This window comes from Hydra vulgaris, chromosome 05, assembly GCF_038396675.1.
Source record: "Hydra vulgaris chromosome 05, alternate assembly HydraT2T_AEP".
Taxonomy (NCBI): Eukaryota; Metazoa; Cnidaria; class Hydrozoa; order Anthoathecata; family Hydridae; genus Hydra; species Hydra vulgaris.
The window spans coordinates 23013393-23023511 of NC_088924.1; positions in this window are offsets into that span (position 1 = coordinate 23013393).

Sequence of the window (10119 nt, forward strand, 5' to 3'; positions counted from 1 at the left end):
GCAAACTTTTAAACGACTCTTTATTCGCGTAGTGAACGCTTTCACGGTTATCTCGCGAATTGGAAGCTTTTCCATTGTTGTTTAAACGACTTCTTTGAAAACCTCATTACACTATGTCTCGTTTCAATATGACCTGTAAAAAAATTAAAGTTAACTGTTAGTCTTAAATTTTATAGGAAACAAATTATTTTTAATATATTATAAAACTCTTACGATTTCTCCTTAAACTCTTCAGATAAAAAATGTAATTTTCACCATCGAAGGTAGAAAAATGAAACCTTTAATTTTATAATCGACATTTATTTGAACGTTTAAAAATGTACTTGTAATAAATAGGCACATGCTTGTGAATCATATAATAAATTGATAACGTTCCTTTAGTTACTGATAAATAAATTATATTAAACAATTATATAAATATAATTTTATATTTATATTGAATATAATTTGATATATACTGTTTATAACTTTATATATAGGGGAATGTGGGGCGCCATGATATACTTTTGGTTTTTGTTTTGTAACTACTTTTTTAAACACGTTTTTTTTTTAGCAATTAGTGCAATTTGTAGATAAATATTATACCTTCAAAATTAAATTCTTAAATTACCAAAATTAAAGAGGTCGAACTTGTTAAAACTTATTGAGTTAAAGTCGAACTTTGTATCAGTTTGATACAGTCTATGGGGCACCATGAAACAAGATAACAAAAAATTATAAAATGCGAGAAAACAATACAAAAAATCATATTAAAAAAAGAAACAATACTTTCTTAAAATTTATTATAAATTTTTAAAATTAAGAATAGGAATCATGTTCATGTTCAATAAATCACTTTTGGAAACAAAATTTTTATTTTTATTTTTCTGATAAGTTGTTTCTTTATCTTTTTTTTCTTTTCTTTACTTTAGTAAAAATTTTGTTGGTGAATCAGTTGCTATTATACTGCTAGCTTTCTCACGAGGTTTTATTTAATTTTTTCTTTCAGCGGCCTTTGGAAATCCTTTAAACTGAGAAGAGCTTTAAAAAGTTAATAATTTCAGAATCATTGGCTTGACTTGTACTTGGTTTGGAAACTGACAAAAGGCTTCTAAAGCTTTCCTGGTGAGAGTAACAAGTTATTGGTATCCAGAGTTTTTCCAGTGTTTGTTTGATATGTATTTGGATTGTTTCTATCAGCAACAACACTACATAAAAAATCTGCTTCTGGATATATACATTCTTGTCAAAAGGAAATATTTCACTTTTTCTAAATCCACTTTGAATGTTTGTGATAGTAAAACTTTTTTCATATGCGATGCTAACACAAGATACAATTTCGTAAATAGTGATTCTCCAGGGATGATTTAGAACACTCACAGTGACCCCCCTCCTTCAAAAGGGCCCAAAAATTCTTAAAATTTTTTCCAATAGATAATACTAAATAATAAAAACAACCTTACATTTGCAAAAGGGCTCCATAAATTTGCAAATGAGCCCCCTAGGCACAGCTCTGCTTGCCTAGGAAACTCATTTACAAAAACGCTGCTGAAATAGAAGTTAAATACAAAAAATATTTTAAGATTATAACAAACAGGTACTAGAAATTTATTTAACAAAGAAAATAGATTCTTTTACTTTACTTCTTGCTTGTATTAAAAGAAATGCTTGTACATGAATGCTTACCAAGAAAAAAGAAATATATATTTATAAGGATACTCTTAAAATGAAAGCGGCAATGATATATTAGGGTTAAAATCAAATCAAATATATAATTCTTAATAATAATTAATATATTCTGATTAAAATAATATAAAAAAATATAATTTTTAATAATCAAAGTTTAATTTGCTGTGTCATTGTGAAGCCAATTTAATTTTGTGTTGATTTCATATGCATCTTAGATAAATGTTACAGTATTTTTTTCAATGTAACGACAAATCTGGAACAATCCGCCAGATAAAGTATTGAATGTAATCTGAGATAATTTACAACATTTGGGCCATTTAACCATAAGTTGATAAGTCTTTACATACCCCTAAGCATACTAGTCTAAAGGAAACTTTGTCATCATGTCAAAATTTAGTTCCATTTAAAAACAAAAATCTGAATTAGTACTTAAAATTGATGAAATATGTGGGAGTATTATCTTGCCACACCACTCTCCTTTCTGAACACAATGCTTACATCAGTTATAACCATTGTGCCCCTAATACACTTAACAAATGCTCTAGCTTGTGCATCACATATGATAACAGCAAGATTGATTTCATACTCAATATTTTGTAATAATTATGTAGATAATCAAAAATAGAAATAGGTTTTTGGGCACCACTTTTTAAACAGGTCTTTAAAAATCCAATTTGAGTCGCCCAAAACTGCGAGTCCTAGGCCTAGGCTCTGACAGCAACATTTATAAACAGCAAAAACTTTTTGTAAATTTTATTTAAAATTTTTTACATGTATGTTTAAATTTTGTCACTATTTTAGATTCTTATTGAATAATTTCCTACATGTTTTTTTAATATAAAATATTTATTGAGTATATTCTTTTTTACTAATAGCTATCAAGCTGATTGAACTGACTTGATCAGATTTAGCTTTAATTTGAAGCCAATGGGTTTAAAACTGAAGCTGAAATATCAGCTGCAACCCCTAACTTACAGACAACATAGTTAATGTGATGTATATACTTTATCATACTACATGTGTTTTTTTATACTTGAATACTTATTTTTTTATTTAATAGTACATGTTTTTTTTTTTAATACATGTTTTTTTATAATATTAAATACTTAAGAAAATATTGATTTTTGCGGAATATTCTTTAGATAAAAATAATATTTTCTTACATTACTCTAATCGTGGTAATAAATAAAGGAAATATTTACTCCATTACATTTGTCCCCCAAAGTTCATGTAATTCTATCATACTGTCTTTCTGTCTTTCACTAAATTTAATTCTGTCTTTCACTAAATTTAATAAATATAAGTTATTACCATTATTATTATAATTATATTTACTAACCTGTCATTACTAATATTTATAAAAAATACACTCTGGTTGCTGAAGTCACTTTTATTTATATCAGTATGCAAATATTGTTAACAGTCTGAGTGCACCAAGCAGAAATATTCTTAAACATGCTTCAAAATACAAGATATATATAAGATACATATCCTATAAGACCTATGACTTAGAACTTAATACTTTTATCCCAACATTTTAAAATTAAATTATGGAAAACAAAAACAGTGTTCAACTTACTATACCTCAGTTATAATAAATAAGCATATGGTCATGATCTATATAACAACTTTTTTTAGTTATCGTTATTTATGTTAAAGTTATCAAGTTAAACTAAAGTTTTATAATTAAAGTTTGAATGCAAAAGTTCATATCAATAAAAATTTTATCAGCATTGTAAACATAAGTTAAGTATTATAAGTATTTACAAGTATAAGTATTGTAAGTATAAGTTATTATTAGTAATAAAAATTTATATATAAATTAATATAGAATTATACATATATATTATTTAATATATAATAATTATTTTATGTATAATATACTATATATAATATATTAATGATATATTTTATAATAATATATAGTTATATAAAATTAATTATATAAAAAGAATATATAACTTATACATAACATTATGTATATTATGATATTATTGTTAATATTACAAGCTTGCAATTTTAAATCAAAGTCAAAAAATATCAATGAATAAAAAATCAGGTAGATGCATAATAATAAAGCCATTTTTTTGCATTTATATGTAAACAATTAATATTTATATCTCACGTTGGGTAAACTTCATTAACATTAGTCAAACGATTTAAAAGCTTAGAGTTCCCCAAATATAACCTATCCATCACAGCATTCGCCTGTTTGCTCTTTTTAAATGTTTCTGACCAAACCAAAGTTTTGATTTAACTCAAAGCAGTTATTACCATCACAAGCAGAAACAAAACTTTATATTTTAATCATTTTAAAAATGCTAACAGTGTCTTAATGGAATATTTACTTCATGTTTAATAGTTACTGGAACATATGTTAAACATATATGTTAAATTTTGTAAATTTATTTAAAAAAAATATAAAAAAATTGTTTTATAATGGTAATAAATGAAATTTTAAAACAGCGCCCTTTTAACGTAGTTTCACAGGGAAAAAATACATCGAAAGAAATTTTTTTTTAATTATAAATTTAAATATAATGTATACAAAAAATATAATGCATAAAAGTTAAATTTTTAAATTTATTTCACGAATAGTACGAATTATAATTGGCAACCATCAAGTAAGTTTTGTAATGATTTTTTTTAATTATCAGTTTAAACCTTTTGGGAACCATATGGGAGACCCGTAAAAGCCCCAGATCCTTCGGCCCTAATAAAAACCTGATAAAACCCAATCGTGCAAATTTGCTTTATTTTTTAACCATCCGGAAGCCTAAACTAAACCCGTTAAAATCCCGTTCCCGTAAGCCCAGACAAAAACCACACGGTACCCGTCTGTCAATGTTGGCTGGGAATATAGTTCAGGGAATATTTAGCGAGGTGCTCTATCCATAATTTTAATTTACCTAAGTCAACTCTTAAAACATCTGATTACTCAATGTCATATAGAGGGCCTCGTCTGTAGAACATAGTTCTTAATGAAAATATGAAAAGTATAACTTCAACAAATTGTTTTAAAAATATAGTTAAACAGTATTTGCTTGAATTAACAGACACAAACATATTTTTGTATTTTTAAATGGAAAAAAAAAAAATCTTGTAATATTACTTATTGTATGTATTTATTTAATTTTTGCAATTTGTCGTATTCTTGTTGTAATTATGTTTTAACTTGTTTTATATAACAAGTATTTGTAAATTTATATAATGAGAACTTTGTAAAAAATATTTTACGCTTATTATAGGGGCTTGATAACAAGACTTCTGTCTTCTACTTGCTCCTGTCGCTAGTAATTTTTTTTTGCATTTTTAATTTGTACAACAAAATCGTTGTAAAATGCTTTATGACTTTTGTATTTATGTTTCTAATAGCTTGCTGAGCCATAACGAACATCTCTTGGAGATAATATTGTTGGTGCTGTTGATGATGGATTATTTTCAGTATTTTCTTAAATACACAGCTTGGCTCGTAAAAACTTATCTTCCTGCATCCACTCAACACTGAGTCCTTCACTTGAAATTCCAACTTTTTACCTGCATTTATACTTGTTTGTTTTGATGCCCACTTTAGCCATAACTCTGCAAAGTTATTCATGAAACCTTTCATGTTCATCTTTATAAACAAAGAATAAAGTGCAGATTTAGCACTTTTGTACTCAGAGTGCAGTTTCTGATTAAATTGATCAAGAAGCTGGGTAACACCAGTTAACATCACAGTCAAATCCTGAAGAATGACCATCAGGACATAACAGGCCGTTTTATATTATTTTTTTCTAAATAGTGGTCAAATGCCACTGTTGTTTGTAGAGATTAGGAGTTTTGGAATTCATTTAACTGCATCTTTTGGAGCCATGGGGACACTAATCTCTTTTCCCTCGAACAAATACAAGATATGTGGCGCATATTCAATGGAAAAACAAAAGGATGTAAAGTTAAGCATTCTCTATTTTCTCTTATTATCTTTGATAACTTTCCGAGATTAAATTAAACTATTTGGTGTACCATCAACTCCATAGGTGACAAACTGGGGGTGGGAGGTTCAAGAAGAAATTGTATAACAATACCTTTTAATTTTTTCGGATTTGTGGCTGCCCAAAGAATTTGTCTTAATCAGGATCTTAACATCTAAGTGGCAGATTCAGGGGAGTGGCTAGGGTGTAAATAAATAGGGGAGAGTGGGTATGAAAGAGCCAGGTTTTGAAAGAGCTGATGCCATTATTTATAACTTAATGGCATCCGATCATGATTGTATTTTACTTTTTATGTGGAAACACTAGATACCTGTCACCCACAAAAAATTTACAGTTTTACTAAAAAAAAATAGTGTTGTAAGAATGTACTAAAAATTTTGAAAATAAAAAGTAATTTTTGGTGGGTTTACTTACTTAATTTTAAGATAAATTGTTTTGTATTGTTTGATAAATGATATATGCTGCATTGCTATATATATATTTTCTGAAAATCCGACAACAAATGAAGGGAATTTTATTGCCCTGTTCCGTCTTCTTGCAGAGCAAACTCCAGTTTTAAAGGCACACCTACTTAATGGACCGAAAAACGCACAATATACTAGCAAAACTATACAGAATAAGATAATCAACATTGCCGCTAACTTGATTCTTTAAATGTGTCTTCTTGACACATTTAAAGAAAAGCCTAAAAAAATGGAAGTTGTAATTTGATTGGTGGAGACTGAGAGAATCAGAGGAGAGTCTATTGCACTATCTATCAAAAAGGCACTAAAAGAAGAAAGTATTAATATTAAAGATTGCAAAAGACAAGCATATGATACAACGGCGTCTATGAGTTCAGACAGAAAAGGGGTACAGACTTTTGTTAAAAAATGGGCACCATATGCAGACTATCAAGGATGTGTCCTTCACTCCCTAAATCTAACAATTTACCATGGATGTGAGATTTTATCTATTAGAAATATGATGGATTCCTGGCAACAATTGTTTTCATTTTTTAATAACTCACCAAAGCGACAACGCTTTCTCCAACGAGTTATTTCTACTCAAGCGCCTGAATTAAAAAAGACAAAGTTGAAGAACCTTTACAAAACACGATGGTTTGAGCGTCACAGCACATTCAACACTATTGATGAACTTTACATTTACATTATTTACAATCTTAATGAAATTGTAACACCATCAGATGACATTGATCTCTATGATGATTTAGAACCAAAAAGTTGGAATTGGGATTCTAAGACTCGGTCAAAAGTCAATGGATTACGACACACATTTACTAATTACGACCACATTATTAATTTTGCTGTGGCAAAGGAAGGTTTACAGCCAATGCAACCAATTGTATTATGTCTTCAGGGTTAGTTAATGGAGGTTTATCTGGCCTTTCAAAAAGCTTCGCAAATTTCTTCTTTCTATTCTGCACTCCGCACAAATGCTGATGACTGGTTTTCTACCATTTATCTCAAAGCCAAGAAAATTGCGCAGTCTGTAAATTGTACTGAAGAAACTCCAAGGCTTTGTAGTCATCAAATCCACCGCTCAAATATACCTGCTACCTCACCTTTTGAGTAGTACAAGCGTAATGTAGCCATTCCATTCCTCGACAAGGTTTCATCTGAGTTGGCTGCACGCTTTACAGAAAATAAGAGAATACCTATGTTCTTGATTTCAGAAGTTATTATCACCGAAGAGAATGAAGAGTTGAAAACATTGACAAAGCAACAAGCGGATAAATGGTACGGAATTCTTCCAAACCCATATGGTCTGAATAATGAGTTGCAGCGATGGAAACATTTATGTGTTGAGAACAATTTTTGTGGAATGACAATCATGCAACTACTTCAGCAACATGTTGACTCCACATTCTTTTCCAATATTCGTGAGTTATTCCTCATTCTGGCAACTTTGCCAATCGGCAGTTGTGAGGCGAAGCGTTCATTTTCTTGTGTACGCCGCATTCATTCATATTTACAAACAACGATGACAACTGATAGATTGTCAGATTTGTGTGTGATTGGGATGCATTATAACAATTTACACAACTGTGTTTCAACAGAAGAAATTGTAAATAACTTCATTGCACTACATCCACGCAGGATACAAACACAATCTCTTTTTTATGACTGTGTTCAGTAGTATATGTTTGTATATTATGTTTCAATGAATAGATAATATGCTTTGGATGACAAATAATTATTTCTAAAACATGGAAAAAATTATAAAATTTTGTAAGTTAAAATCAAGTATTTTACAATATGTAACCACCCCCTCCTTCAAAATCTTGGATCCGCCAAGATGCGGCCAAAAAATTAAGGCACGTCATAAAAAATAACTCAAATTTTCAGTGTAAATTTTTTATTGAATAAACACAATAGAAAATGTAAAATAAATGAAAAAATAGATAAAAATTATCAAAAATAGTTAATATTCAATAAAATAATAATTATAGCACCAAATTATAGCAAAAGTTTAAATGACTTGAATGTTATAGTTCAATACTTTGTCGGATGTTCCTTATTATTAAGCACGGCTTGTATTCTTCTTGGCATACTATGCAACTTTCTGCTTCATTATATTCCAGCAGTTCTCGATAACATTAAGATTGGAGAACTTGAGGGCCAATTAGATAATAATTCAATTTTATTATCAGTAAACCACTTCTTAACTCATTTAGCTGTATGACAAGGTGCTGAATCTTGCTGGAAAATGCTGGTTTTAGTAATTTCCATGTACAGTTTCACTTTGTCTTTCAATACACTTAGATACTTTTGTGCATTGACTTTTTCACCTTTTTTAAAGATGTGCAACCCGCATCGACCTTGCGCTGTGATTGCTCCCCATACCATGACTGAAGGAGGATGTTTTACTATTTTTATGGTATACTTTGGATTCAGGCGTTCTCCCACGGGTCTTCTAACATAATTATAGCCTGTGCTTCGAGTTTGATGAAACTTACTTTCGTTTGTAAATATTACGCGTTCCCACCATTCCGATGTCTTGTCTTTTAAACTCTTACAGAATTTAATCCTAGCTTTTAATTGAGATGGAGTTAATAAAGGCATTTTAGTTGGTCTTCTTGCAACAAGACCAAAGTCATACCGTAACCTTCTTCTAATTGTTCGCGAACTAATAGTAAGTCCCCTTTCATAGCAAGTTGTGATAACCTTGCAGATGTTGTGTGCGGCTCATTATTAACAATATTCTTTAAAAAACGGTCTTCTCGTGATGTACTCACACGTTTTCTACCACAATTTTTGCGATTTGAATGGCCTTGCACACGTAAAGCATTTTGCACGGTACATCTTGATATTTTTAATTGTTTTGCTATACTACTTTGAGAATAGCCCTCGGAAAAAAGTGCATTTATTTTACCTTTAACAAAGCTATTAATATCACGCTTTTTACCCATAATATTACAACTATGGCAACCTGACGGTGTAAAATAAATCAAAATATCTTAAAAAATCAAAATCAAATCAAAAAAAAGTTAAAAAAGTTTAAAAAACGTAGCCTGCCTTAATTTTTTGGCCACTACTGTATATATATATATATATATATATATATATATATATATATATATATATATATATATATATATATATATATATATATATATATATATATATATATATATATATATATATATATATATATATATATATGTATGTATGTATGTATTTTATTAGAAAACTTTAAAGTCAAAATAAAATTCCTAAAATAAGAATCAAATTGAAAAAAGAAAGTTTTTCGTAAAGTTAGAAATGTTTTCTTATGAAAATTTTTTTTCTAGCATTAAAAAAAAGTTTCTTAAAATATAAAAGATTTTTAAAACAAGAATTTTTTTCATATTATAAGGAAAAATCTTCTTAACCTAGAACTGCGAATTTCGTTGTGTAATAATTTATATTTTAATATATATATATATATATATATATATATATATATATATATATATATATATATATATATATATATATATATATATATATATATATATATATATATATATATATATATATATATATATATATATGTATGTATGTATGTATATATTAAATTAGATCATAAATAGGTCATAAACATAGTCTTTTAATTTAAAAAAATTAGTTAACATCATTTTAGTCTCAACACTCCATTCCCATTGCAAATTATTGTTTAACTTTTCAGCACCCCTTACTTTATTTACTGACATCATTTATGAATGGCCCCTAAATTTTCCATTTCAGTTGGCAAAAGTAAATTAAAAAGAGCATTATCAATTGAACATTTAAAAGTAATTCTATATGTGATATAATACATATAGAATTACTATTATATTAAGTATTATAATATGTATATGAAATGGAAAGAACTCAATAATTTAGTAAAAAAATTAGGAAAAAGTAAAGCCATTAGAATTGTGGAGAAAATTAGATATATTTAAATTAAAATATGCTTATAGAGTTTCTATTTTGCATTTTTTCATAGCTGCAAC